This window comes from Eubalaena glacialis, chromosome 11 (assembly GCF_028564815.1).
Source record: "Eubalaena glacialis isolate mEubGla1 chromosome 11, mEubGla1.1.hap2.+ XY, whole genome shotgun sequence".
Taxonomy (NCBI): domain Eukaryota; kingdom Metazoa; phylum Chordata; class Mammalia; order Artiodactyla; family Balaenidae; genus Eubalaena; species Eubalaena glacialis.
Window position 1 is genome coordinate 61,002,223 of NC_083726.1, and position 5,506 is coordinate 61,007,728.

Here is a 5,506-nt window from a genome sequence, read left to right on the forward strand (position 1 = left end):
CACTACCAATAATTTGTATTACCCAAAAGATAGAGGACATGAGCTGTAAAACATCATAAATATCATAAAATGTTCTCATCATATGAGAGCAAAGTAGGAAGACTGTGCCATTCACGGAAAACCAGAATGTCATAATTTTAAAATGTCATAATTTAAACCAAATCAATGCAATCTTCCCATGTTTCTTCTTATTTGGCCCCTTTAATTCAACAAAGATCACTGGTTATTTTATCTTTCCTTTTCCTCTTCATCATATACACATGTCCTCACATCTTTGACATGACATCAAAAACAAAACACAGCACTAGCATTTATACTGTCATTTGCATATAAACCAGTTGGGTCACACAGTTTCCAAGTGAATTGTTATACTAGGTATTTTCTAAATTTTACTTAGGCATACAGGGAAGAGAAACAATACAATTTTATACTTCTCCATTTACATACATATTATTACCTGGAGAGTGAGAAATATATCTCTTTAGAAATACAGCAAATTTTCATGGGTGTCCAGAACTTTCAGATTTAACATTGCCTTGAGGAAAAATGAAAAGTAAATAGTGAAAAGTGAATTTGTAGCATTCATTATAGGATATTATTAATGCTGTTGAATAAAACAGTTAGGGTTTTTGGTTTTGCTTTTATTGTTTTTAAAACCTGAGCTTTTTGGGGCTTCCCTGGTGGCGCAGTGGTTGAGAGTCTGCCTGCCGATGCAGGGGACACGGGTTCGAGCCCTGGTCTGGGAGGATCCCACATGCCGCGCGGAGCAACTGGGCCCGTGAGCCACAACTACTGAGCCTGCGCGTCTGGAGCCGTGCTCCGCAACGAGAGGCTGCGAGAGTGAGAGGCCCGCGCACCGCGATGAAGAGTGGCCCCTGCTCGCCGCAACTGGAGAAAGCCCTCGCACAGAAACGAAGACCCAACACAGCCAAAAATAAGTAAATAAATAAATAAATTTATAAAACCTGAGCTTTAAATGCATAAGTCTAGGAGATTCGGAGGACAAAATCAAATGATGCAAGAAACAGTAAGTCAAGTGGAAGTATATTTAGAGTAAAACTTTTTTCTTCCATACGACTTTTCTCATGGCATCTTTACCATCCTTATTTCTTAGAGAGTAGAGTAAAGGGTTCAGCATAGGTGTGAATAAAATGTAACATACTGAAGCCACTTTACGAAGTTCCGGGTTATTTGGCGGTGTGAGATAGACAAAGGAGACAGTCCCATAGAGCAAACTTACAACCCCCAGATGGGAGCTGCAAGTGCAGAAGCCTTTCTTCCTTCCTTCGCTGGAGTGGATCTTTAAAACTGTGGACACAATATCATGTAAGATACTACAATAACAACTATTGTGGGCAAATAATGAGGATAGCCAAACTAAGTGACACCATCTTATTGATAAAGACATTGGAACAGGCGATCTTCTCAATTGGGTTTGAATCACAGTAGAAGTTATCAATGACTCGAGAGGCACTGAAAGACATTGAGAATGTTACACTGATTTGAAGAATGGAACTGACCCAGCCAAAGAGATAAGAACCAGCCACCAACTGGATACAGAGACTTCTTGACATGCGGACAGTATAGAGGAGCAGGTTGCAGATGGCAATGAAGTGGTCATAGGCCATGGCTGCCAAGACAAAGGCCTCTGTTACCATGAAAAGTGCATAAAGAAACAGCTGAGGGCTTCCCTGGTGGCGCAGTGGTTGGGAGTCCGCCTGCCAATGCAGGGGAGACGGGTTCGTGCCCTGGTCCGGGAAGATCCCACGTGCCGCTGAGCGGCTAGGCCCGTGAGCCACAACTACTGAGCCTGCGCGTCTGGAGTCTGTGCTCCACAGCGGGAGGGGCCACGACGGTGAGAGGCCCATGCACCGCGATGAAGAGTGGCGCCCGCTCGCCGCAACTGGAGAAAGCCCTTGCACAGAAACGAAGACCCAACACAGCCAAAAATAAATAAATAAATAAATAAATTAAAAAATAAAAATAAAAAGAAACAGCTGAGCCACACAACCTGCAAAGGATATGGTCTTTTTCTGAGACAGGATGTTGACCATGGCTCTGGGTACAATAACAGTGGAGTAGGAGAGGTCAATGATGGAGAGATTGCCTAGGAAGAAATACATTGGTGTGTTTAGCCGGGGATCAGTCACAATGATGCCAATCATACTAAGGTTTCCCAGAAGGACCATCCCATAAACAATCAGGAATAGCAGGAAGAGGAGACTGTGGAGCTCTGGACAGACCCTGATGCTGCAAGAATGTAGTCAGTCACTTCCGAATTGTTGTCTCCTCCCTTATCACCCATGGCAAACTTCTGCTTAAAAACATAAGAGAAAGTCAACAAGTAAAATTTCTGCTCTTTCTCTACTATCACAAATAACACTTCACATTTAAGAAGACTTTCTAGGGGCTTCCCTGGTGGCGCAGTGGTTAAGAATCCGCCTGCTGATTCAGGAAACACTAGTTCGAGCCCTGGGCCGGGAAGATCCCACATGCCGCGGAGCGACTAAGTCTGTGCGCCGCAACTACTGAGCCTACACTCTAGAGCCCGCGAGCCACAACTACTGAGCCTGCACTCTAGAGCCCACAAGCCACAACTACTGAAGCCCTTGTGCCACAACTACTGAAGCCCGTGTGCCTAGAGCCCATGCTCCACAACAAGAGAAGCCACCGCAATGAGAAGCCTGCGCACCGCAAAGAAGAGTAGCCCCCACTTGCCGCAAGTAAAGAAAGCCCGCGCACAGCAACGAAGACCCAACGCAGCCAAAAATAAATAAATAAAGATTTTAAAATAAATAAATAAATAAATAAAAAGACTTTATAGTTGACATAATACTTTCATATCCATTATCCCATGAAGCTTACACACATGGCCAAAGGAAAATGAGAGATAGTTTGACTTGCCTAAGGTAACACACCTGGTTAAAAATGGAATTTGGACTCAAGATGAAATATTTTGAATTCAAGTCTAGGGTTAATTACAGCACAACATAACTTGACACTTACTTATATTTCTCTACCTTGTCAAATGAGATGTTTTGTGAGATATCATCTGTGATTTCAAAATACTAAAATCTGATAAACTTGTACTAAGAAAAAGACACTTCCTTAAATTTCAGTTTATCATATCATAAATATCAGTTTAATATTCATCTTTATCTGTAATACTTTGCTTCAATTCAGTAATAAAAAATAAATGAAGGAAAAGGAAGCTAAAAGTACATTCCAAGATAATATGAACTTTCTACCAAAAAGAGCTCTTACAACTGCAAGTACATTACTAAAGAACTAACTGTCATACTTAGAGATCTTTTAAAATGAAATCAGTCTTCAACTTCTGGAACTAGTCTAATTTTATTTAAGTGCATAAGCAAAATGTGAGTGATACCTTTATATTTTTTATCCTGTGACGTTTATTGATCCTGGTTTTCTCTACATAAATCTGTCAAGACATCCATGTCATCTCAAACTTTTCTAAATAAGAGAAAAAAAATTGAAGTTTCATTATAAGGCACCAATCAAAAATGTTAACTGTGTAAAAGAATATATTAGATTAGATAGCAAATTTTACTGAACTCTTAATATGATGGTTAGAGCTCAGTAGTTTTAAGAACAAATACATATTGATTTCCTAGGAGCATCCAAATTAACCTGTTTGAATTTGGGTGACCTGTTAAGTAACCAAGACAACTTTGGTTGATCTGAAATATTTCTATTATTTCTCTATGAAACAACACATTCATTGTCAATTAAGTCGTCTAGCAATTAAGGATAATCTTACACATCTTTTCTTCTAGATGGCATTTAAACCAAATGTCATTTATCCTTCCAGTGAGTGGTATGGATAATAAAAACCAGCAAACGATCCACAAAATGTCTTTACCAAATTAAAATGAATGATATAGTAACAATCAAAATTAGAGAGTATTCTGAGTTTCTTTTTGACTCTCAAAATTCCCTCAATTGTAAGAGCTTTTATTTTTTGTTTTTCTCTGGTCTGCAAAAATCCCTTGGATCCTAAAGCCTTCATGATGTTCTCTGCTTCTTTCACTTGTTTCTCCCAATAACTTTCTCAAAAAAGGACATGAGGGAATTCCCTGGCAGTCCAGTGGTTAAGACTACACACTTTCACTGCCGAGGGCCTGGGTTTGATCCCTGGTCGGGGAACTAAGATCTCACAGGCCACGCACTGCACGGCCAAAAAAAAAAAGGGGGGATGTAAAGTTAATTCATATAAATTCAAATCAAGGGGGGAAATGGCTGAACAAAATAATACTACTATTCTCAGTCTCCATTCTCACTCCACTGCTCTACTACATATTTGAAATCCGTTCAAATAATTGTATAGCAGTTTGGTTTTATTAGGGGATGAGGGAATGAATTAAGTTTACAGGTTAACATACATGAAGACAATTATATTTTATTCTAGAACTAATAGAATGACTCTTTTTAGGCATAAAGCTGAAGGGAGCAGTTTCAAGCATCAGCCATCATGTGTTGGTTTGCAATCAGAAAAAGAAGATTTAGAATAGAAAGCACTTCTGAAACATGCTAAAATCATTTCACAAAACTTCTTTCTGCAAAGAGACACAAGATTAATAGGCCTTACACTTTGCTCCTATTTAAAAAGGAGGAGGAGAAGAGGAAGAAGAAGGAGCAGAAGATGGAGAAGGAGAAGAAATTTTGTTCTTAAGCCAAGTCAAATGTTACTTTTTTTTTTTTAAAGGTTTGCACATTTATATTTATTATATAATCCCAAAACTCTTTTTTTTTCCACACACACTGTATTTTATTTTTACAAGAGATAAATAGACTGACACCAAGCATTGTACATGGATGACCACAACAAAAGCAACAATGATTGCAATTACCAAACATGAAACACACTCATACTATGTCATAATATTGACATTCAGTCCAGTAATCCTCCACTGTAACAGCTCCTTTACTTTGCAGTGAAAATTGATTTGTATATTCTTTGCCTCTGAGTCCTTGTGGGATTTTTTCTTTTTTTAAATTCAAACAGAAAGTCACAAAAATTATACTCATCCTCATCAGTTCACTCAGTCCCATGTAATTAATTTTTTTTTTTTCATCTTGATCTTTTGTTAGCACTTTTATGAGCTCATCAGTTTTTCATTAGAGTTCTGAAAATGCTTATTCATTCAGTTCAGCAGTACAGTCAGGTACCAGAAACCTGTACTTGTCAGAGTCTTTTCCATGAATTTCCTGAAATGTTACTTTTTTGATGCTATATCAATAAAAGTAACATTAATATTTCAAGGATAACCTAACCTAGGATAATATAATAGAGTAATATCATTTATATTGCTTTTGTACAGAAGTATAGAATATAGCCTAAGAAAAGATTCACCTCTGTTCATAGAATTATAAAGAGTCCATATTAGGCAAGAAATAATAAAAATAGAGACAATGGAGGAGTTTTATAATTTTGAATTCTTCTAAGAAGTGGAACAAGAGAGAAAAAAAGAGATCATAGAATACA

General features: G+C 38.2%; 1 pseudogene; it reads right to left on the reverse strand.

The window, feature by feature from the left end:
- Nucleotides 1-1,048: 1,048 nt before the first annotated feature.
- On the reverse strand, nt 1,049-2,305 carry LOC133101141 (olfactory receptor 9K2-like; annotated as a pseudogene).
- Nucleotides 2,306-5,506: the final 3,201 nt, after the last annotated feature.